This window comes from Quercus lobata, chromosome 5 (assembly GCF_001633185.2).
Source record: "Quercus lobata isolate SW786 chromosome 5, ValleyOak3.0 Primary Assembly, whole genome shotgun sequence".
In the NCBI taxonomy this organism is placed as follows: Eukaryota; Viridiplantae; Streptophyta; class Magnoliopsida; order Fagales; family Fagaceae; genus Quercus; species Quercus lobata.
Genome location: NC_044908.1, coordinates 42,025,300 through 42,051,707, shown reverse-complemented (window position 1 = coordinate 42,051,707; position 26,408 = coordinate 42,025,300). Strand labels below are relative to the sequence as shown.

The 26,408-nt window shown below is 35.6% G+C and overlaps 1 long non-coding RNA gene and 1 pseudogene across 1 annotated transcript; one reads left to right on the top strand and one right to left on the bottom strand.

Annotated features, from left to right (window-relative positions):
- Positions 1-2,838: 2,838 nt before the first annotated feature.
- LOC115992436 lies at positions 2,839-5,369 on the bottom strand (annotated as a pseudogene).
- Positions 5,370-6,430: 1,061 nt separating this feature from the next.
- On the top strand, positions 6,431-9,045 carry LOC115988574. Its single transcript, XR_004091583.1, has 3 exons — positions 6,431-6,580; positions 7,514-7,620; positions 7,757-9,045. It is a non-coding gene; the product is annotated as an uncharacterized LOC115988574 (long non-coding RNA).
- The last annotated feature ends 17,363 nt before the right edge of the window (positions 9,046-26,408 follow it).

Below are 26,408 nucleotides of genomic sequence, written 5' to 3'. Positions count from 1 at the left end.
CCTGTTTGCCGAAACTTCGGTCACATGCCCATGGCAGATGAAGCTACTATAGAAGAGTTATGGTAGATAAATGCAATAAAGCAATGTTAAAAGAAATATGTTATTATTAGGCAAAGCAAGTAAGAGATCCTTAATTAAAATAGGAAAAAGATCGATATGGCAACAAGAAGCACATTATAGGTGAAATTGCAAAGACAAGAGAGGAAACAATAGCAATAAGTGATAAAATAAAAGAAGGAAAAGATTAGTTTGCTGTGTTCAGTTGTGTTACGGGACTAACGCTAAAGAGGGAACCACTTCCTCAACGTGGGTAACCTCACAGGAGGATCCTGCTATAGAAATTATCCACTTTGAGGGAACGAGCTTGAATGGCTTGTGTCCAAACGAATTCTTTATCCTCAACAAAGGGTAGGCTTTTAAAGAAAAAGAAGAGATTAGCCTATTGGTGCATGCCTGCTGTTTTACATTCTCTATTTTTTTTTCTCTCTCTGTTTTGTTATTTTGATTCTTTCCCCAGTCCTACTCTTTCTTTCTTAGCGCTTGCTCTTGTAGTGTTATGGTGAAGGTGATGCTGTGATTTTCTCCTAGTAATTGCTGTTGTTGTGATGATGTTACTGTGCACGGTAAGGACCCTTTACATACTGCCTGTTGTGACTGTTTTTTATCATTTTAGCCTTTAACCACTTTTGTCTAGATTAGAGTGTTCTTCCTAACCACCCATTGGTTTGTCAGTTGCCCAGCCACCAACATTTACCTATGTTGACTGTGCCACTCTTTATTACCAGACAAAAAAGACTATTTTGTTTGCTTGTTCACCGTGGGATTCTTATCCACCACAGTGTGGGTATTTTCTCTTGCTATCCCTCATAACATGCACCTAGTGGTTCCAACTCATCCTACCTTCTTTTGAGTGATATGTCATCCCAATAGGACATCACCCTCAAAAGAATCTGATTAGGAACCCCAGAATAGGCTTTTCCCTTCTTTCCACTGTCAAACCATACCCTCTCTTACCTCTGACCCATGACCCACCACTCCTGTAATGGCTGGGTACAGGTTGGTAATGTCTGGGCCTTGCGCATGCTCCACTTCCTATGTAAGTCAAAAGCTTGTCCGCTGCTCATGCGTTACTATGGTATGAAGGCTCATTTGTGCATTATGCCACTTATCCTTGACCTCTTATGGCATGAATTGTTTTTCTGATTTTCCATTATTTACTGGCTTGCTCCTTTCAAGGGCTGGGCCTTGCTTGATTGTAGGTTTTCCCTTCTTTAGCTCATTCTTTTCTCCTTCCGTAATCTTGTTGCCATTGCTGCCATATTACTCTACTATTCCTGCCATGGTGTTATTTGACCCATGCTTGCTGGGCCTCTTTTGAGCCTGCTACCTGTTTTTCTCTCAATGACTTAGTATGGTAATTGGATTTGTACTCATGCTACTTTGGGCTTTCTTGATCCATTACATTGCTTATGAGCTCCTTTGTCTCATTTCTTTTTTCTTGGACATCCTTGGCCCATTTTCTTTCCTTGGGCATCCTTGGCCCATTTTCTAATTCTGCATTCTCATGGGTTTTTACTAACTCTTTTAGCCTTCCCTGGCCCAATTACCTTATCCTTCATCCTTGAGACTTATGGGCTTTTTATCAACCCCTTACTTTGGCCCATTCTTACTTTTCTACATCACATAATGCCCATGGGTTTACTACTTCTCTTTGGGGGCTCCTTTAGGCCCATTTACTTTCCTCAGGGCCCATTTATTTACTTCATGGGCTTATGATTTATTGTTCCTACCATTCGGGCTTAATGGTTTTTCTATTTATCCACTAACTCTTCTCTGCCCATATTGTTGGGCTTCTTCCTGCTATTGGGCTTCCAAAATGAGCATCAACAACCTCAAACATGTCCAAGTTATAAAAAAAAAAAAAAAAAAAAAAAAAAAAAAAAGGATCGGTCATGTCAGGTTAAACTTGAGACTGACCCAAAACTTGAAAAAGGCCTTAGCATGAGACTTGAACTTGACCCGAACGTCCACCTGACCCACCCAAAGCCCTTTGGGTTGAATCAGGTTGGGAAAAAAGGTCGTATTATGTGGGTTTTTGCTCAGCCCAAATTACTCCACCTTGTCCCTCATTATTCATCTAGTACTGGTTCAACAACCCACACAACCCCAACCCAACCCAACCCAACAAGTACTTTGCATTTCCCTAACTACTCTACCTTGCTTAGCCCTAACTCCTCCACCTTGTCCCTTGTCCCTCACTAGTCTTGATATGATTAACGGTGAAAAAAAAAAAACGTTAGATCCCATTCCGTTTTAAGATAACGTGTAGAGATTCATTTATATGAAGCAATTTGATTATTATTCCGAAACCATTTGGTTTTCCACCGAACTAAAACACTCGTATATGAAGTATTGACTCGTGGTTTATTAATAAATATATAGAGTTACTTGATTTTTGTTGGGAACTTGAAAATTCAAAAATAACAACTATACTATGAAAATTATGGTTTTGGTTATTACAATCGATAAAGTCTCTTGTGGTGGAATAAGAAATTTGTGATTTGAATCTTGGCTACACAAATATTGATGGGCCTTTTAGCTTAATGGTAAAAGTAATTATCATAAACTGATGCCATATGTTCAAATTCTGAAGTACCTATCAAAATAATAATAATAATAATAATAATAATACTATGAAAACTTAAAAAATTTGACATTGCCAGACATTGTCATAGCTCCAGTCCATTACAGAGAGTAAGATGCTAGAGATTAGAGAAACTAAATTTAAAATCCTATCATATTAAAACCTTTTTTGGCTACAAAAATTGTATGGTTGTGATTCCCTTAATGAAAAAATCCTAAATGCATAGAAAATAAAACATTATTATGAAACTAATCATAAAAGTCAGCATCTTCAATCCCATCAGCTGAAGATGCAAATAGATTTGAACCATAGGGTGTGTGTCCTGCCTCAGCAAACTTAAAATCAGACCCAAAGCCCCTGGATTGCTGCAAGGTTTGAGCAAAAGCTTGGTACTTGCGGATGTCAGCATCACTCACACTCCTCCTTGCAAACTTCAATGACTCCTCAAAGTGAGCTGCCTTTATCTCAGCCACTTCAATTTCATCTGTTGTAGAATCCTCTGCCATAGCAACAATTTTTTCCCTCTTTTCCCTCTCAATATCCTTCTGAATGTCCTCTCTAATAGCATATTTGCAAGCTCTCTGGCATATTTCTGTGATATCAGCCCCACTAAAGCCTGCAGTAAGCTTGGCAAGAGCTGTAAGATCAACATCTTTTGACACAGGTGATTTCCTCAGACAAGCTTTAAAAATCTGAAGTCTTGAACTCTCATCAGGCAGAGGAATATAGATTAACTGATCAAGACGGCCGGGTCTTAGAAGAGCTGGGTCAATTATATCAGGCCTATTGGTAGCTCCAATGACAAAGATAGTTTTTTTGGCAGATAATCCATCCATCTCAGTTAAGAGCTGGTTCAATACTCTATCAGCAGCACCACCTGCATCTCCAATGCTACTTCCCCTTTGAATAGCAATTGAGTCAAGTTCATCAAAAAACAATACACAAGGTGCAGACTGGCGAGCCTTGTCGAAAACATCCCTAACATTGGCCTCACTCCCTCCAAACCACATTGTGAGTAGCTCAGGCCCCTTGATGCTAATGAAATTAGCCTGACATTTATTAGCAATAGCCTTGGCCAGAAGGGTTTTTCCACAACCAGGAGGACCATAGAAAAGAACTCCTCTAGAGGGAGACATTCCAAACTTCTCAAACTTTTCAGGATGCTCTACCGGATATTGAACTGTCTCTTGAAGCTCCCTCTTCACGCCCTCAAGTCCACCAATGTCTTCCCAGCTAACATCGGGTACTTCCACAACAGTTTCACGCAATGCAGAAGCAATGCTGGTTCCCAGGGCAGCAATAAAATGATCGTTCATGACAGCCATGGAGTTTAGAACCTCAGCATCAATGGTTTCATCTTCAATGTCAATAATATCCATTTTTTCTCTAATACATTGTAATGCAGCTTCAGTGCAAAGAGCTGCAAGATCAGCACCGACATGACCATGAGTTTCCTTGGCCACTCTTTCCAAGTTCACATCTTCAGAGAGCTTCATCTTCTTGGTATGGATCTGAAGAACCTCAAGACGGCCAACTTCATCTGGAACGCCAATATCAATCTCTTTGTCAAACCTCCCAAACCTTCTCAAAGCAGGGTCAATACTATTAGGCCTGTTTGTAGCTCCAATAACCATAACATGTGCTCGGGAATTCACACCATCCATCAATGTCAAAAGCTGTGAAACAATTCTCCTCTCTACCTCTCCACCCGTCTTTTCACGCTTGGGAGCAATAGAGTCAATCTCATCAATGAATATAATGGAAGGGGCATTCTTCTCTGCTTCAGCAAAAGCTTTCCTCAGATTGCTCTCACTCTCACCAGCCATCTTGCTCATAATCTCCGGGCCATTGATACAGAAAAAGAAAGCCCCAGTTTCATTAGCAATAGCCTTTGCTATGAGTGTCTTGCCAGTACCAGGAGGCCCATACAGCAGAATTCCCTTAGGTGGCTTCACTCCAATAGTCTTGAAAAGTTGTGGATGCCTTAAAGGCAATTCCACCAACTCACGAATCTGAGCAAGTTGCTTCCTAACACCACCGATATCATCATAGCCAATCTCATCCAATCTTTCCTCATCTTCTCTCCTCACAGCCTCTCCTTCACAAAAAACTTCAGTGTCAGGCGCAACCACACAATATTCTCCAGGATCAGTCTCCATAACCTTAAACTCAACACTCCTCATACCACCTCTGACAAGAAAAAGATCACCTTTCTTCACAGGCCTATACGAGTCCGTGAAATATGGCTTCAAATAGGCATCAAATAGATTCCCAGTAAGCCCTTCGATTGTGTCATCAAGAGGAAGAACGTGAACTTTCTTGCCGAACTTAATATCGGGACATTGATGAACCGAAACAACATCACCAAGCTTGACTCTGAGGTTGGACCTCACCACCTTGTTCATCAAAATCTTGAACTTGTTAGTATCCTCAGAAGCGCTCCCGTCGCTGGGGAGCACAATGCAGACAGTGTTTCGCCTCATCTTGCCCTTGATCAAGACCGCATCACCATGAAACAAATTGAGAGTTTCCATGGTATCAGGGTGTAGAATGACGACAGAGTTGTCATCGTGGTTGATGGGTTCGTCCACCACAAGCCTATTGGGAGCCCTCTTGTTGTTGTTGTTGGGGTTGGGATCGCTGTCTCTCTTTCTTTTCCGGGAATCCATGGATGATGTTGATGCTTGCTCAGCCATGGACTGCTAAAAAGAAACAATTTGAAAAGAAACAGAACAGAATAAGAAGTAAAGAAGCAAAGCAAAACAGAGTATAAACTAAAAGCCTAGAGGTTTGGGGGTATTTATAAATTTATTTTCTTAATCCAGTCCGATGAGGATTCGGATTTTTCATCAAAGTCGGTTTCTTTTTGTTTTTTTTTTGAAAATCAAAGTCGGTTCCTTGAGATTTATGAATTACTATCTATTATTATTATTTATTTACTTTTTACTTTTTACTTTTTGTCTTTGTTTTTGTTTTTTGTTTTTATTGTTGGTTTTGATTTTCCAAAACCGTAACGCTAAATAATGGATAGCACGTGGCAGTGTCAAATAGGGGCGTAACCAGGATTTTTAATTTGGGAGAGCCGAATTATATATTCATACATACATTTACACAGTTACATTTTTACCCTCTAACATTAAATTATCCTCAACTTTTTTTTCATTCAACATGTTTAGTCTAGATCAAGCATTGAAAAACAATTGGAAACTTAACAACAACAATAACAATAAAAGATTTAGTCCCAAATTGAAAATTAAATATAAAAATTATATGTGTGTGTGTCCAAGAGAAAATTACTTTTTAAGTATTGTCACTCCCTAATATTACATATCCTCGTTGTAGTTTTTTTTTTCATTTGATGCTTTGTGACTAACTAATTAAGTATTGACAAACAATTTGAAAATTAACAAAAACAACAAAAAGACTTAGTCCCAAATAAAACAACTCTAAGATAAATTTTATTAAAAACTTACTATTTGAACTCAACAAACAAAACTTACCAATTAAGAGAGGAAAAAACTAAAAATTTGAAAGTAACAACTATTTATGCTACAAGGTGGATAGTTTGTTGTTCTTAACAACTATTTTTTTGGAACCCAACAATTAGCTGTTCAATTCTTTTTTACAGGGGCCAACTCTTATTTTTTGGAGGGGCCAAATATTGATTTTAAGGTCTAATATTTTAAACAATTGCAAAATATACATACATTATGAAGTTTTTAAAAAAAATTTGGGGGGGGGGGGGGGGGGGCGGCGTAGTGCAGCTCCGCCCCTGGTGCCAAACATGCCTAAAATTTCACTACAGCATTACATTTACATGGGGATTCAATCAGGGGCCTTTGTGTTGTGTTGAAATGGCAATCCACGTCAAGGAATTGAAACAAAACGGGGCCCCAAAAACCCAGTGCCATGTCAAACTACCCCTGAAGCCTGAAGGTAATTTCCTCTTTCATATTTGGTCTCCCATAATTCATATTGATTGCCTTTTCAATTACATTTGGTTGAAGTATAACAGTACAAGCTATGCAGCTTTATCTGGGGTTTTGTTATTTTAGTGGTGTAAATTACCAGGTTCAAAGTTTCTAGCTTTGTGTATTCTTGTGGGTTTGTGTATGAGAATTTAGTAATGCCAAATATTGTACTTCTTTTTCGCAGATTCTATAATTTGACTGTTTATGGTATTAAATGCTGCGTGGCATGATATATTTTCATCCAAAGAATATGTAGTAAGTATGATTGTTGAGATCATGAATGGCAAGATAAGAAAGGCTAAGAAACTTAGGGGCTGTTTGGTATATGTATTCAAACACATGTTTTTAGTTTTTAAATAATATTATATGTATTTTTATATATTTTTTCATCCACATTTATTTCTAAAAAAATTAAAAACTGTTGTTTAAACACAAAAATTTGAGAGGAAGTCAAATGGAATTTCTGGTCATGTGCAAAGAAGACCTTTGACTTCACCAGTAAGGAGTGACAAGGCAAGGAGAACACACAAAAGAATGCGTTTTTAGATGGTGAGCAAAATGTTGTGAATGTTCAAATTAATATTTCAGATCACTTTATTGGCTCAAGTCTATATATTAGACAACTTTATCTTCCATTTAATTTTAAGCTATTTATTTTTATTCTGTTGAGTGTACTTACTACAAACTATCCTAGTATCCTTCCCCTATTATTGTTGCAATAAAGTGGTCAGTTCCTGTTTTCTTGGTATCATGGTAGAATGTGCTACCTAATGAAACTTTGTTTTGGGGATGATGTGATCTACTGATCTTGCTTCCACCTTTGCCTTATCTCGAATCCACTATTCTGCAGTTCCTTCATCATTTCTTCTTCTTGACGTTTGCTGCTTCTTTTGTTTAGGACTGTAACAGTTGCTAATTGGCTCTAAGCATAGGGACTTGCCACGCTGCTTCTGTTTCTATTTAGTTTGCCTTAGAAGTTTATCGCTGGATATTAAAAACGACAAAGTATGACTATTAGTATACTATTCTTATGTTGTTAATTATCTTTTTCTTTTAAAAAGTTTTGGTTGCTGACTTTTGGGTAAATAATTAAACATTTGTTTTACCGTTAATTAGTAATTTTCTTGTTCTTGTGTTGTAGATGGATGATAGTGCTTTAACGGATGGTTTTTGCAAGGGTGGGCATTCTTTACAAGCGAGGGAAGGTTTGGAGATGATAATAAGCAAATGCCAGTGGCCAAACACGATAAATTATAGTACTTAAATTCATGAACTCTGTAAAGAAGGAAAGCTTAGGGAAGCTCTGAGATTCTTAACAGGATGAAGCTCCAGGGATTGAAACCAGATGCAGGGGTGGTATGCAAAAATTATTAATGGCTTATGTGAGAAGTTCCAAGAAGCTGCAAACTTCCTTGATGAGATGGTCCTTTGTGAACTCTCAACAAAACGATTAACATGGAGCCTTCATGTTAGGATTTATAGTATGGTGTTGCAAGGCCTTTGTACCAATGGTGATCCAAACTGGGCTTTTCAGTTGTACATTAGTATGCTGACTAGGGTTATCTCAATTAATACTGGCACTTTTGATTCTCTGGTGGAGTGTTTCTGTAAGAGAGGAGACATACACAAGGCTGTTCACATTGTTGATGAGATGGCGATTCATGGATGTGTTCCAGCTGAGGGGACATGGAATGCAGTGGTTGGTGCGATTTTGGGATTGAAGGAAAGTGTGGGAACTCTTCTGAGTTGTTGCAAGTTGAGCTGATAAGCAAATTTCTTATGCCTGAAAGATAGATCTGAAATTGATTTTTATGAGTTAGTAAGTGATCTTGATCTATGGATTATCTATTCTTTATAATCCTAAAATTCTTTGAAGTTTATTACTTCTTTTCTAAAAGCATGCATTTACTGGCTAAGGATATTGTGATTTGCTTCTTGTAAGACATGCACAGCTTTGAAGTGTGTTTTTAATTCTTAAGACAGTCACGCATACAAACACCAGCACCCACACTGATGGACTTAGTGAAGGATATGTCACTGATAAGCATCTAATCATCTTAATGTCAATAAACATGAAGTATTTTGCAATCTTTATTTTTCTACTAATTCTAGTAGCAGGTAAAGCTTTCATTCTTGTTAGTGTGTGAATGAACTGGGGAGAAAAACGTTCTGCAGCTGTCAAAGAAAATGAAGCATCCCTAGGAATGTTGGCAACTTAATGAAGAACATTCATTCGATGGTTTTGCCATTTTGATTCACTACATTTGATCATCTATATAGAGATAATCAAATAGAGTTTCTGATTCTCAAACTAATGTGACAAGTTGATAATTGTTGGACTTGGATTTCCATGTCCTTGGATAATTGGCAAAATAGATATTGAGGGGTTGGGGGCTGAATTTTTTCAATTTGGATTTGGATTTGGATTTATTGTTGCAAGTTTTATGTTCATACTAGAATAGAGAAAAAAGAAAAGAGATTGTATATAGTCCCCATGACCATTGGATATTTACTCATCTATGTATTGACACATGCCATCTCTTTGACTTCAGAAGCTTATTCATTTATCTAATGAATGATACTTTTTTAACATACAAGCGTTGTAATTTGATGGAGTGTCTCTTATCATTAACATGTTCATATAACTAATAGTTTATAAAAGAATGTGTCATATTTTATGGTATTCATTAGAAAAAGTTTGTCTAGCACTCCTTGAAACATTATCTGGACCATCCTTTAGAACTATCAAATGAATTGGTTATGATCATGAGTTTCTTCTGTAAAAGCACTGTAAATGTTGGGATTATGACTCATAAATAATCAATGTGTTTATAAAGTTAATGAATTTTTCATATTCTGTTGAGTGATATATTATTTTGATTATGAAAATAAAATTATTGGTGGGCTGCAAAGCTGATTTCATGAATTTTCTTGCCCGCATATTTAGGGTTTAGGGCATATGCCTCAAAGGTGAACTGTTGTGCAGACTCTGCAGAGCTTTTAAAAGTTCTATAACCCTGTGCTGACCACACTTAAGTGGTGCCTGAGAAGGGTGGCTTGTGTACAGGCACACTGTTCAAAATTTCTTGCATATGTACCTTGATTTGGAGACCAATTGGCATTTTGTAGATCTTGCCTTCTGTTGAAGGCCGATTTTTTTGTCCTTAATTAGGCCCATGCTCTAGTTTTAAGGCTTGGGCTCTACAAGGCCATAATAGAGTTATGGGTGAGTTGGGTTTGGTTCCACCGCGGAAGATAAATCTGTTTCTCAGAACCAACTTGTGCACAAACAAAAATCCAAAAATCCAAGAGGGAAAAATACATATATGTATATGAAGGAACTAAAAGAATTAGAGAGAAAAAAGAATAGTTTAATGTATTTTATTATTTATTTGTGAAACCCAAAATATTGGTTCCTAGAACCACAAGACCTTTGAATCCCAAGTTCCACAGACTTCAATAGACCCTTTAGGACCCACAAGACTTGTGAGACTTGGAAGCCTAGATCAATATGGTTTTCAAAAATACAAGTTCTATAAGTATAGATTTTCCTTTCTATAATGCTTCTTTTTCTTAGAGAGTCTAAGGAAAAAGTCCACAAAGCCTGTAAATCCCAAACTTCATAGACTTAAATAGGTCCTTGAGACTCTACGAGACTTGTGAGATCTGGGACCTTAGATCAGTGTGGAGCTTCCAAGTTTTTCTACAAGTTGAAATTTCTATTCACACAATATTTCTTCCCAAGGTCCTTGTCTTGGGCTAGTGTTTCTTGCTTATTTTTTTTGATATCGTGCAGATCTTAGATGCTCAGTGTTTTTCCTCCCCCCTAAAATCTGCCTTAATGATCTTTTTATAGTGGGTATGCTCTGGTTCCTTGAAACAGAGCAGCTTTTAGTTCGCTGGATCAACCATGGCCTTCTGCCATGACTTCGAGGGAGTTCTTGCTCTTCTTTCCTTTTTTCCATTCTTATTCTGTTTTCTTGAGAACCCGCATTTGAAAGTATTTTAATTGTTTTCTTTTCAAAGAAAGTGGTGTATCAGATGCCATTTGAGTTCAATGAGGAGAGGGTCCATTCTCAAGGTTGAGAAAGACACATTTTGAAGGTTCGCTGGGCTAATAGTAACTTTTCTTTTTGGCTCTTTTTCTTGAAAGTAGTATAAATGGTTTTTTTTAGATGGGTGAACTCCAAAAGCCTCCCAAGCATCTTTCTCCTTTTGCTTTTCCCTGTGACTGAGGTCCCTTAAATCTTTTCATATAGATTAGTCAATTTTCAATTCCAAAATTTCAATACCTTTTGGAGCACAGTGCGTCTCTTTCATTCTTCTCTTTCCAAGGAACTCAATCTTGGTGGTTGGTTCCTCGATGGGCTCTTTTGGACTTGCCCTATTTTTTATTGGACTTTCCAAGGACCCTTTTCGATGGCCATTTTCTTAGGTCATTTGCACCTTATTCAAGGCAATTTTCTCTATTTATTTGTTAATGGGCTTTTACCTCATTCTTCATGCTTCTTTAGCCTCTTTTACAAGAGTGTCTTTATAGAACAATGGGTCCTTTGTATTCATATAAGGCCCATGGTCAAGTTCCTTGAGTTGGGCTTGTCGTCATGATTTTTTGGGTATCAACACCTTCCTACCAACTCTTTTCACTGGAGCATTTTCTCTATCAAAATGCAGATTATCTCTTTAGTATTTTTCAAATCACTAAATATGCTTTATGTTGCTTCTATAAAGTGCTTTGGGTGAATGACTTAACAAATAATTGCCACTATCTCCAACAAGCATTCTATGGCTTGTGGCAATTCCAAGTTTGTATAGGGCGTTGAAATGGCTCAAATGATTGCACATTTTTCCCCTTTCTTTTTGATAATTGCAATTAATACTGGCACTTTTGAATTCTGGTGGGGTGTTTCTGTAAGAGAGGAGACATACACAAGGCTGTTCACATTGTTGATGAGGAACAAAGTTTCTCTCCAAAGTTTGGAGAGAAACTTTTTAAATTTCTCATATATCTCTTTTTTAACTTTTTAAATTTCTCATATATCTCTTTTTTTGGTGTGAATTTTGAAAATCTAACCGTTGAATTTCATATTCCTTATGTTCTTAATATGCATATCAAATTTTATTCAAATTGGATATTATTTACTATTTGATCAATAAACTTATTTTTTACACACAATTTTAGATCATAAAAATTTGAAATTTTAACATTTGTTTGATGAGATAGCAATTGATCTTTGATCTTCTTGAAATTTTACATGGATGAAGAATATAATAAGACCATGCAATCTAACGGTTAGATTTTCAAAATTCACACTCAATATAAAGATATATGAGGAGTTTGTAGAGTTTCTCTCCAAACTAGTAAAGATATATGAGGAGTTTGTAGAGTTTCTCTCCAAACTAGTTTGGAGAGAAACTTTGTTCTTGAAGGAAAGTGTGGGAAGCTTTTGAGTTTGTTGCAGGTCGAGCTGATAAGCAAATTTCTTTTGCCTGAATGATAGATCTGAAATTGATTTTTATGAGTCAGTTAAGTGACCTTGATCTATGGATTTTCTATTCTTTATAATCCTAAAATTCTTTGAAGTTTATTACTTCTTTTCTATAAGCATGCATTTTCTGGCTAAGGATATTGTGATTTGCGTCTTGTAAGACATGCACAGCTTTGAGGTGTGTTTTTAATTCTTAACACAGTCACATACTCACACATACACACACCGGCGCCCATACTACTGGACTAAGTGAAGGATATTTCACCAAATAAGCATCTAATAAGTCTAATGTCAATAAACATGAAGTATTTTGCAATCTTTATTTTTCTAATAATTAGAGGATGTCCCATGTGATGCAATGCCTGTATTTGTTATTAGTTATTTTATAATACTCATATGTGTTACAATGTTTAGAAAATTAATTTTGATTATATATTACATGTCACTAAAATAATCAAGAAAAAAAATTGTAATACAATATATCCATATATATAACCATAATTAATTAGACCCCAAAAATGCCACTACATGCCTATTGATTTTTTTATCAAGTGTGCATATATATTTGGTTCTCGTTTTCAATATAAAAATATTTATATTTATTTTTTTAGGAGTATTTCTTTTTCTTTTTTTAAAGAAAACACATGAACTTTTGAAGGCTGAACATCTAAGACTTAAGGTTTATAATTTTTAATTTACAAAACTAAATATACATGTCAAGAGATTAAAAATATATTAACAATTGAACAGAGAAATATAAAATTATACTATTTCATATCTTAAGTTTAATTTTACATCATTTTTTTTTAAAAAAAAATTTAATTTTACATACATTTGAGTATCTCAATCATTTACACCACCGCGCACCCTTGGTGCAGTGGTCACTCCATAAGTATAAATACTTGTGAGGTGTGGGGGGCAAGGGTCAGGGTTCAAGTCTCCAAGAGGGAGTTTCACACATATATCCACTTAGATTAAACTAAAATAGAAATTTTCTATCTTGTATCAAAAAAAAAAAAAAAAGAGTATCTCAATCATTTACAAAGATTAAGCACTTTCTAAAAATATAAATAAACACAAATAACACATATAAAAGCTATGTGTCTCCCCTAAACATACCTTTTAGAAACCCCAATTGTTGCTGAAACATTGTATCAAGCTTTGACGGTGTTGTTGAAAGGTTTAGATCATATGCACCTAAAACCAAAGCCACATTGATCTCTCTCTCTCTCTCTCTCTCTCTCTACTTTTCTTTTGGCCCTTCAATATTTTTTGAAATTAGAATATATAAAATAACAAGTGTTATAATATAAAAAACTAACATTAACTGGAGAAAACTTTCATTTTTGAAATTAATGAAATTAAAAGTGGAAGAGTTCAAGAAGTTGGAAAAGGGGGTAGAACCAAATCTCTTAATTTTTTACATTTATCGCTTAAACTGGTCACTGATAAGAAGATGTGGTGGAAAGGGGTTAAATGAAATACTACTTATACAAAGTGCTACGTGATGACAGGTTTTTGTTTAAAATATATAAAATGACAAGTGTTATATCACAAGAGGTTTTTGTGTGTGTGTGTGTGTATATATATATATATATTTATTTATTTATTTATTTATTGTAGTAGCAGGTAAAACTTTAATTCTTGTTTGTGTGTAGATGAAACGGGTGAGAAAAACGTTATGCAACTGTCCAAAAACAATGTAGCATCCCTAGGAATGTTGAAACTTGACAAAGAACATTCATTTAATGGTTTTGCCATATTGATTCACTACATTTGATCATCTATATAGATAATTTTTGGGGACGTTTTTGCGACAAGGGCTGAAAATGCAAGAATGACCCAAATCTCCCCTTGGGTTTTTTAGAAGTGTTTATTGTGGAGAATCAAACCCAAAATTCCAAATGTATAATGAACAAAAGGCTAATGGTGTTTTGACAAGAGAGAATCAAAATGCTAATAACAAAAGTGCATAAAAAAACATAACAGGTTTGAAACTTCGACCCATAGTCACCGAGAAGAGGAAATTGAGAGAGGTTGTGAGGAAGAGAGGGAAAGGTTCCCCTGTACCTATATTTCCACTCTTAAGGTTCAGAATTATGAGAATGTTTCCTGGTTCAGTGGGATTTTGCTATCAAGTTTCAGCTCTATAGGGAAAACATGGTTCAATAGGTCTGAAACTTCAACCCACAATCACCGAGAAGAGGAAATTGAAAGAGGTTGTGAGGAAGAGAGGGAAGGTTCCCCCCTATACCCATATTTCCACCCCTATACTTTGAAATTGTGAGATTGTTAACTGACTGAATGAGCTTTTGCTTTGAAGTTTCAGGTATGTGGGTAGAACATGGCTAGCTAATTTTGAATCTGATTGGGGCCTTTTGTATTGAACTTGGGGTGCTCTAAGTGACTAGTTTTTGGTCAATAGAAGAGACTTTGAACCCCAAGGTCTCAATCAAAGAGGTTATGGTCAAATTTGCTTTAATTGGGTAAGAGAGTTAGCTTGCTTTTTACATAATTTGGGAAATGGAGTGACCTAAATCCATGCGCTGATGTTTCCTAGATATGGCAAGCCCTTGGAGTCTGCATTTGGTTGTTGCAGCAAACAAGGCCAGCCACTTAGGGCCAGCTATGTGTTTTAGGCAAAAAAAAAAAAAATTGTAGAGCAAAAAAGTTGGGCCACAGTCACCCAAAGCATAAAAGCTCTTTTGAGGTGGAAATTTTGGGTACAAGACCTCCTCCATGAGCCTAAGTTTCTACCAGTATCCCTTGCCCACTTGGTAGCACGCATGAGCTGGGCTCATGCAAAAGGTCCAAAAAGAATCGACCCATACCCTCCAAACCACACCTCCTTAATTTCCCCCAATAAGTTGCATGGGCTTAGGTCATGCTTAAAAGAATAAAATATAATATAATACATTAATTGAGCCCATAATGAAGTCGTGCTTGGTTGAATCGGGCTTATAAAGAATGTGTCATGAAAATAAGTATCAACAATAATCAAATAAAGTTTCTAATTCTCAAACTAAAATGACAAGTTGATAATTGTTGGACTTGGATAATTGGTATCCTTGCTTATTTTTGTTGATGGGATTATGGGAATGGTTTTAGATAAATATTATGGGGTGTTTTAGACAATTAAGATAATAGGCAACTAACTTTTCAAATCCTCTTAATATATAAAAATAATATTGAATAAAAAAAATGTATTCTAAAAATTACATCCACCCATATATATATATATATATATATGACAGTGTATGAGAAAGAAGTTTATGATTCAATGTCTTTTCTTGAGTCTTCCAATTGTTTTACTATGCAAAGTGTAATTATGGATTAAGAAGGGGGCAATTAAGTTTTTTCATGTGGTACTATATTTTTCCAGCCAAATTAATAGCAAACATAACGTCAGGGTGTAAAGTGTAACTAGGGGTGTCAATTTGGGTTAGGATGTGGTATTTGTCTCATGTCGAGGTAGGGGTATTCGACTAAATGGCTCAACCCGAACCCTACCTTTTTAATAATCATGTCATGACCATTCAACCTTAGCTTGACCTGTTAATGAGACAAGTTAACATGACCCGACCTACTTAACACGCTTAATAAATGGGTCGTGTTGGGTTAATACAAATGTGATACAACTTATTTCAACCAGCATAATATGAAATATAATATCCATATAGAAATAAGTTCTTTACATCCCAAAAGTAGTACATACACTTCAAGTCTACAACCCACATTCAAAATAACATGGTTCAATAAAAAAAAATTAAAAAAGAAAAAGAAAAAGATATGTATAAGAAGGTCTTGGGATTTAGGGTTTGTAGGGTTTAGAGATTTAGGGTTTGTAAAGTTTCAATTTACAATTATATCATTTATAAGTTTTTATAATTATTCACTTTTCTTTTTAAGTTTAAAATATAGGTCAGATATAAAAGGTATTTGATAAATCTAAAATAAAATGAATATTTATTTGTTATACAAGTTAAACGAGTTATGTTAAATTAGTCATTTTGGATTGACACAAATAAATTAGCGTGTCAAACGTGTTTATTGTGGATCACACGAATTGACCCACTTATAATACTTTTCGTATTGTGACACTTTCAGGTTGACCCGTTTATGACCCAAACCCGATAAGGTCGAACCCTAATCTACAAAAACCCTTGATATGTTTGCGGATTGTGTCAAACATTGACACCCTTAAGTGTAACAAGGGTTATAGATTAGGGTGGTAAAGTGTAATTTCTTTTCTTTTTTTATAGAATTCTCACTACACATATTGTTATTACATAAAATAGCATAATATATTTTGTACTATGATTGTTTATTTAAGTTTTAAGTGAATCATTAATTATTAATTATTATGATAGTTTTCTTCTGAAAAAATTAGGATAAACTGCAAAACCCACTCTCTATATTTCACAAGAATTCATTTCAGTATTCTAACTTTGTTTTTGTTCATTTCAATGCTCTAAGTTTTAAGTTTTTTCAATGAAGGTCTCTCCATCAACTTTTGTTAAATGCTGCAGTTAACTGTCCAAATTTTTAATTTTTTTTTCTTCAAATTAAAAAAAAAAAATCAATTGATGATTGAAAAATATTTTCCAAATTAAAAAAAAAAAAATTAATATAAGTTGACAGAGATGTCTTAATTGAATAAACTTGAAATATAAAGGACTGAAATGAATAAAAGCAAAGTTAGAGTACTGAAATGAATTCTAGTTAAACTTAGAGAGTAAATTTTGCATTTTAACCATTATGATAGTTTTGATATTCTTCCTTCTGCCTATAAAATTTAAGCTACTTCCCTTTATTATTATTATTATTTTTTTTTTATCAACTACTTTTATTGCCAACACACCCAAAAAAAAAAGAAAAAAAAGTGTTAATCATGATAGTTTTTTTTTTTTTTTTTTTTCCCAATGCATAATGTTAATCATGTTAGTTTTTTTTTTTTTTTTTGGAGTAAAGTTAATCATGTTAGTTAAAAACTTAAAATAGAATAGAATTCTTTTATTTTTTTCTTTTTTCTTTCACAAACCAAAATGTTAATTGTAGAAGTTTTTCAGTAGAAAATAATTAAGTTAAAATAATATTTTGGCTCCTAAACTTTACTAAGAATTTGTTTTTCATTTCTAAGATTTAAGAAGTTCATTTTTGTCCCGAAACTATTGGAAAGTTCATATTTTGTTCCTAAACTATTCAAATTTTTTTTGTCCTTAAACTTTAAAAAAAGTTTTTTTTTTTTTTTTTTCATTTCTAAACAATTGAAAAAAAAAATCATACTTACTTTTGTCTCTAAACTATTGAAAAAAAAAAAAAATTCTCTTTACAAAATTTAAGAATGAAAAAAAACACACACAAAACTTAAAGTTTAAAGACAAAACACAAACTTTTGATAAAGTTTAGGAGTAAAATAATATTTTACCCAAATAAGTAGAAATTACGGTATATCTTAATTAGTAGTAGGGTTGAGCATGAAACCCGCCCGATATTGGGTATGTTTTGATTATTGGATTGGTTTAGAATCCAACCAAACCCACCCAATATTTATAAAAAAATAAAAAAATAAAAAAAAAGACAAATATTTTTAGACAAAACAAGAGAGAGAGAGAGAGAGAGAGAGAGAGAGAGAGAGAGAGAGAGAGAATCAATCATTTCTTTTTAGACCAAAAAAAAAAAATCAATCATTTTAATTTGGGATTCACAAGAATTAATTGACATCATACGTAGGTATATAAAAGAAAATAGAAACATGATTAAAAGCATGACTCAAGAGTCAAGAGATTGAGATGCACCTAACTAGGATAAGGGTCCACGTGGAAATAGAAGAGCTTAGGACATGCAACGTGAAGAAAGAATGTCAACTAACTCAACTTTGAATCATGTCTTCCAATATTAAACCTTAATAATTTCAAATTTGAATCTCATTTTGAATTTCCTAAATGAAGGTTGTTAAACTTAAACCAGACCGTACGATCCGACTGGGTTAACTAGAAACCGTTCATTAAGAGGGTTCTTTAAACTCCAAGAACCAGCCGATGCAAGAAAGTCAGTGAACCGTGTCAAATGCGGTTGAACCTTCTGGGTTTCAAAACCGTAAACGGTTCTTACAGGTCAAACCGTTAAAGGTTTTTTTCTAAAAAAATTTTGGTACTCATAGGCATACCGCTATTGTTAAAGGCTGAAACTTCAACCACCGTGAGACGCTATCAAACTTGAGATCGCACCCCATCTTCTTGTTCTTCTTCTCTGTCTTGCTCGCACTCTTTCTGCTCTCTCCCTCTATGTTTTTTACGATACTGTTTCTGCATTTTTCCCACTAGAGTCTTCTTCTTTTTTGGTAAATGGAGTCTCCTTTTTTGCTGCTTCAACTCAGCCACTAATATTTGCTTTATTGTTAACCACCAATGCTTTACTGTCAAGCACTTCTAACTGTTGTATTTAACCCATTTTTAAAGTCTATGCACATCCTCGACTTCCTATTGGCTTTCTTGACCATCACCACATTGGCCAGCCAATCGGGGTAGTAAACTTCTCTAATGAAGTCTGCATCTTACAACTTGCGGACTTCTTTTGCTATGGCTCAATCTCGTTCTTGGGCGAACACTCACTTCTTCTGACGGATAGGGGGAAAAACGGGTGACACATTTAACCTATGCACCATGATTGAAGGGTCGATCCCAGGCATGTCTTCATGACTCCAAGCAAAGACGTCCTAGTTTTCTCTTAGGAAGGACGTGAGCGCTTGACAAACTGGTAGACTGGCAAGGGTGCAATCCTAGTAGTTCGCTCGAGCTTAGAGTTATCTAGAAGTATCTCCTCCAACCCTTCAACGAGCTCTGCGACTGCCCTATGTTCTTCAATGTTCATTGTTTGCAAGTGGTTGTCCATCTCTAGCATTGCTATGTAGCACTCTCATGCTGCCACCTAGTCCCCGCGTACCTCTCCTACTCTGTACTCAATGGGAAATTTGATCATCAGATGGTAGGTCAAAGTCACAACCTTCCATGAGTTGAGGGTAGGTCGACCTAGGATAGCATTGTAAGCTGATGAGCAATCGACAACAAGGAATGTAACATCCTTAGTGATCTGTTGAGGGTAATCACCAACCGTTACGGGCAGTGTGACCACACCGAGGGGGTATACTTTTTTCCTTCTGAACCTAACAAGCGGGGCGTTGGTTGGGACCAGCCGTTCTCTATCAATTCTTATCTATTGAAACGCTGGATAGTAGAGGATGTTAGCGGAGCTTCCGTTGTCAATCAAGACCCGGTGTGTATTGTAATCCCCTACACGTATGCTAAAGAGCAAGTACATCGTCATGCGGGTAGTGGAGACGTTGAGCATCTTCCTTTGACAATCCAATGATGGGGTTGTCAACCCGTTCCATCTTTAGGATGAAACCCGAGGCCTTTTTGGACGAGCCAGAAGTCGTAGTGCCTCCTATAATCATTCTTCTGTATCCTATGGGCGGCCTAAGACGCTCGTTTTCCCGTCGGGCAACTTGTTCTTGTGGTGAGTCTGTCCTTTCCTTGCTGATGAACCTTTGTAACTTTCTTTATCTGATAAGAGTTTCTATTTATTGCTTCAAGTCGTAGCAGTCAGATGTGTCATGACTGTAATCATGGTGAAAGCGGCAGTACTTGTCTCTGGACCTCTTATTGGGGTCTCCTTTCAGCTTGCCGGGAAATGTCAGGGTTCCCTTGTCCTTGATTTGCATCAGGACTTGGTCGATCGGGCCCGTCAGCGGGGTGAAGGTTGTGAACCTCCCAGTGGGGGGTTTGGGGTGCCTATCCTCCCGTTGGTCTCCAGTTCTTGTTGTCTTTTACCCCCTGTCCTGCCGTGCCTCCTCCTGTCTTTCCCTCTTCTTAGGCTTCTCTTTTCGAACCAGTAGTGCATCTTTCACGTTCATGTACTTAGTTGCCCTGTAGAGTACATCTATCATAGTCTTTAGGTCGTTTTTGTGTAAGGAAAATAGAAACTTACCTTTCCGTTACCCATTTGTAAATGCAACCACGAGTATCTTATCGTCAGCTTCATCAATCGAAAAGATCTCTTTGTTAAAGCAAGTTATATAAGACCTCAGTGTCTCATCCTTTCGTTGCTTAATGTTCATTAAGCATGTAGTAGATTTCTTATACTTGTGTCCCCCGATAAAGTGTGGGACAAAATGGGCGCTCAACTACTTGAAGGTACTAATGGAGTTAGGCATCAACTTACTGAACCAAATCCTTGCTGGGCCCTTCAACATAGTAGAGAAGGCTCTGCACATAATCTCGTCTGCCACTCCTTGCAGGTGCATCAAGGTCTTAAAAGACTCCAGGTGATCTAGGGGATCTTTAGATCAGTCGTAGGCCTCTACATGCGGCATGCAGAACTTCAGTGGAAGGGGGAACGTAGTGACGGATGTAGTGAATGGTGAATCAATTTGATGGACCAATTCATTGAGGTCGTTAGACACCCGTCCTCTAAGGGCATTCATCATGAAGTCCATCCGTTCCTTCATCATTTGCATCTCCGCGACCATGTGTGGTGGAGCCGTATTTACGGCGAATGGATAGCTTGTATCCTGTCACTCTTGTCTTGTTGGGGCAATGCTGCCCTCCGGCCCATCTTGGTCCCCTTTCTCAGCACTGGTGCCTTCTTGGTCCTCCTCTTGAGTGTTAAGTCTCGCGTTCTTTTGGCATATCTATTCTTCTAGATCATGGTTTTGCTTGGTGAGGCGGTCCACGGCCATAGCGAGTGTTTGAACTTATCTTTTGAGGGCGGTGGTACGTAACTTGTCTCCTTGGTTATTGTTAGTGGTCGCCATTGAGAGAGTAAGTATCATGCAACTCTTTGTCTAGGAAGCGGTAGTATGGCTTATTGCTTAAGTTTCCCACAGACGGCACCAACTGATGATGCCGAAAATCGTCAGTAAGTCACACGGTTCTCACGTGCTCAAGACAACTCCTGTACAACATAGAAAAAGAAGACCTTAAGAGAGTACCGGTGTGATACTGGCCAAAGACCCTCCGAAGGTTAAGTTAGAGAACTTTCCTCATAACTCTAAAGTGTCAGAGCTGGGATAAGTTATGCGTACCTTGATTTGTGAGAGCTTTAGGGTTTTTATAGTAGCGTAGAGTTAACATTCGTTTCTTGGTGGAAAAAACATTTCCTTGTAGGGAAGATCCTTATTAATACGCGTATTTTGCAAGATCCTTTCCTTGTGGGAATCCTCTTGATTAGGGTTAACCGTAGGGCACAAGATGTTTCCTTTTATACTCATGCGTGGAGGCCAAGCAAGACCATGTCAGACCCGTCAAATGTTTCCTTATCCCCATCAGCTTCTTATCCCGTCTAGGCGTTTTGGTCGTCTCATACAGGTGTCGTTGATCTTAAGGTGGAGTTGGCAGCCTTGAGGTGGAGTCCTCTATCTCTGAATGCACAAGTAAGACTGACGAGTTCATTGCAACCGTCGGCTTCATCTTACATGAACGAGTTTAACATTTGGAATTATCCTTATCATCGATCATATAAACATTGAGGAAGGTGAGGGAGCCCAAAACGTCGCTTATATAAGTTTTGAGGAATGCGAGGGAGCTCAAAACATTTTCTAGTGATTGGATTTATGACATAGTAAGAATTCATTGTACTAGACCTCCAATCATTATCCGTCATAACGCAACCCATAAGAGCAAACCATTACATGAAGCTTTAAAATAAATAACCATGTCGTAGAAAATCGAGAGATTTCACTTTGTAGTTTGTTAGAAATAATTATGAGGAGATTCTTTAACTCAACATCTTTGTACTGGAAAAGGGTGATAAAGGGCTGTGGGTGGATGTGGTGGTCAATGAAGTGGCAAGCAAAATAAGGAGCGGAGATTAGAGATCACATGATCGGTCAACAACACGAGTGCCAAGGGGCTCTAGCTACTGTGCACACGAGGAAGAGATGCAGAGGTGATTCCAATCGATTACAGACTCAAGTTACTTGTGAAGGTAATTTCCACTTTCATTTGGTCACAAATAAAATATATTCATTTCTTGGATTTTTAATATATATATATATATATAGGAATGAGTTATTTATTTATTTATTTATTTATTTATTTATTATTATAGGAAAATATAGGAATGATTTGATTGTTAGTTTATTGTGGTGGTGTGGTCTGGCTCTTGTTAGTGCACATTCCCATTAGCTTGTGTAGAAATAAATACATTAATTTTTGTGCCACTAAAGCCTACATTATGAATTTTACGTTACCACTTTTACAATAACCTTACATATCGAACAAAGTTTCTCTCCAAACTAGTTTAGAGAAAAATTCTACAAACTCCTTCTATATCTTTATATTGAGTGTGAATTTTGAAAATCTAACCGTTGAATAACATGTTCTTATTATATCCTTCATGCTTATAAAATTTCAAGAAGATCAAAGATCAATTGTTATGTCATTGAACAAATGTTAAAATTTCAAATTTTTATGATTTAAAATTATGTATAAAAAATAAATTTATTGATCGAATAGTAAATAACATCCGATTTGAACGAAATTTGATATGCATGTTAAGAATCTAAGGAACATGAAGTTTAATGGTTAGATTTTCAAAATTCACACACAAAAAAAGAGAGATATATGAGAAATTTAAAGAGTTTCTCTCCAAAAGAAATTTTGTTCTTATATATCATTCTTTATTTTGCTTTCCATCATATTAAAATAATATATTTTCTACCTACAATCCTACACTACAAGGAGATAGAAGGGCAAAAAGAGAAGAGAGAATAAAAAAATTAGTTAATTTGGTAAAAAATAATGCTATAGTATTATGCAAACATAGATGTTAGGTCCATATTTTTAGGTTGGCAAACCATGAACTTGCAATAACTTAGAACCTAGATTATCTAGTTAATTTGTGTTGAGTTAATTATTGAAACAAGACAAGTCAAGGGTTTGAATAGTTGAAGATTCAAGAATGTAAAAACTGGATTGTTGTGCTAGATTTCAACACCAATTCAACAAGCTGAGAGTCACTTAACTTGATTAGTCAAACTACATTTATTGACCGATCGAGAACAAGGCAAATTGGATTTTACTAGTTTTTGTAAGCCATTTGATCTTGGGCTTTGTGCATCTCAGTAACACTATAAAAGCAAACTCTAGAGCTCGTTTTTTTATTAAAACACACACACACACACACAAGAGTAGTGTTTTTTTTACACAAATATGGAATTTTTCAAGCTATCTTGAACCTTCAACCAAAGATCCATGTTCATTCAAAGATTCAGTGACTACACACAAGACTAGTGTTTTTTTACACGGATATGGAATTTTCCAAGCTATCTTGAACCTTCAACCAAAGATCCATGTTCATTCAAAGATTCGGTGACTACATAAAAGAGTAGTGTTTTTTTACACAGATATGGAATTTTCCAAGCTATCTTGAACCTTCAACCAAAGATCCATGTTCATTCAAAGATTCGGTGACTAAAGTGAAGCTACTACATCTAGTTTACAACAAGTTGCTTGTACAATAGAATCAAATCAAGAATAGATAATTCTGTGAACTCAAAGCTATGTGTGGTCATATTAGTAAGCACTACATGAGATAACATTAGATTTAGGGTTAAATATTTTGTATAAACTTCTAATTTATTCTAATGGATTTGGTTTCCTTGAGGATTGAAATTTAAATCCCCTCAGTTTTTTTTTTTTTTTTTTTTTTTTTAATTGTGAAACGAATTGTTTCATTGGTTTTTATTGGTCATCAAAATGCTTGTCCTTGTGTGATCCATGTGCTTTTTTATGTTATTCAATTCAAATCTAAGAAATAATTAATCTAATTAATGACTTGGTAAGAGAATTGATTAACTTTGTTGTTCTCGGGCCTAAACCTTAATAGTAGATAATATCGTACTAAGCATGCAAATTCAAATGCAAAATGCATCATCCAATGGAGCAGGATTTTTGTGCATTTGTGTCAATAATGTTATGCATTTTGCATTCTTAAGGGTTTTGCATCATCCAATGAGAATGCTCTAAGTCATGCTTTATCTAGGTTTTTGTTATTTTGTTTTATAAGGTGTTGTCCTCTCGGCATCTCACAAGCTTCCCATGGAATTCGAATGTATGGAATTGCCACTTTGTCATTGCAGAGTAGCAAACCCTGGGATTATCTTCTCTCACCACCCACCGGCAACACACAACATTAGATCTTCTCTCCCTATCGCTGACTCGTCCACATTGCTCTCTCTCTCATAGAATAATTAATAATTATTAATATTAAAGTACTCTAAAATCTTTAGTATTTAAATAGCCTCAGTTGTAAAGTTGAAAATTTTTAACTATTACTTATAAGGACAAAGTTTAACTACAAAATTGGTTGTAACCTAAACCTACAACCTTACTCAATAAAATAAACATTACTACATATTTTGAAAATCTAACTGTTAAATTGCATGTTCTTTAGACTCTTAATACACATGTCAAATTTTGTATCAAACAGATATTATTTACTATATAATCTATAAGCATATAATTTATGCATAATTTTAAACTATAAAAACTTGTAATTTAAAATTTTTATTGATGATATAGTTATTGATCTTTTAATTTTTTTTAAATTTTGCAAGCATGAAAGATATAAGAGGAATATGTGATCTAATGGTGGATTTGTCAAAATTCACCTCCAATAAAAAGATATTGAGTAAAGTTGTAGCCTAAAGTTACAAACAATTTTGTAGCTAAACTTTATCCTAATTATAAAATGACAAATATTGAAATAGATAGAATTATCGGCTTATTTGTTAGTGTAAACTCTAATAGTCTAACTTATCTTAATTTTTTAATTTTTTTTTGGTCCTTTTGGACAATAGTGTATATTGCCTTTATTGAAAGTAAAGTTGAGATGATTTGAAAACTTGAATGATAATTAATACTTATATTTTGTTTATTGTTTATACTTTATACTTCATCCCTCCAAACTCAAAATCCTGCCTGTGTCCATGTTTGAATATACGTACCTCTTTTTGTTTGTTCAATTATTCATTTTTTTAGCTAGTATGTGCCTCTTTTTTTGTTTTCTTTACTTCCCCCCCCCCCCCCCCTCCCCTTCCCTCCTTCTTCCTCGGCACTTAAAATAAACCCTAATATAGGGTATACATATAGTAGTAGGTAATCCTTGGCAAACTCTGAGATTGTGGTATTTGCACAAGAAAGACTAGAATTGCTTTATTTGCTCCTACTATCTCTAACAATTTCTTCATAGATGTATTAGGCTATTAGCAATAGGTCTGGTCTTAAAACTAAAAGTGAGCTAGGGACCCAGGGTCCACACATGAACTGGTTTGGTGCATGCACAATGAGAGTTTCATATGTTTTTGTTAGGTGTGGAGCTGAAATTTATTGACTCTCACTTTCAGTAGCCTTCACCAGCCATACAATTGAAAGCACTAGGTTTGAAGTTGAGATTATGAATTTATGTGTCATATTTTGCATGAAAGTCATCGGTTTTGAGCTTCAGTGCTGCACACAGCACACTACAACCAGCGAATGGAAGAAGAAGTAGTAGTAGTAGTATAGTACGCTTTGAAGAAGCATTAGCAAAACAATGAAATAAAATAATAATAATAATAAAAAGTTAAAAGTAGATTCATTAATGAAAAAAAAGTTAAATATAACGGGAGGTCTACTCTAATTAATTAAATGGTTAGATATATGTGTCCAAAATATAATGTTCATCCAAATTTGCTACTTTAGTGCCGCACCAATATTGAATGTATTAAGTATTAACCACCCATTATAGTGTAGTGTCATTTCATATTAGATTATTAGGCAAGGATAGGCCTATTTTGGAGTACAATGATTGAATTAAATAGAAAAAGGCTTTTATGTAAAGTTTCAACAACTTCCTTTATGCATCCAATCCGATTTATTCTTATATGTAAATTAATCAATCAGCAAATTGCTCAACAACTTTGCATGCTGCTATGTCCACATCTGTCTCCTTAAAATTATGGCTAACAAATGTTGGGCATAGCCAAGTTCTTCCGTTTTAGTTGGGAGTGGTTTGAGAAAAAAAAAATTTAGCTACAAAACTCTACGACCAACATGTTCTTTGTCTTAACCCAAAACCAAAAGTCCATTTTCAACACAAAGCCTACGTTCCGATTAACCCGTTTTCCTAACTTCTAAGTCAAGCAGCTCAACCGTATGTTACTGTCCGAAGATTGCGCACCAATCCAAGCCCAAAAGAAGGTCCAAAGTCAAAAGCTCTAACTCAAAGACTCAAAAGTCCAATCCAATCATCTTAATTTAC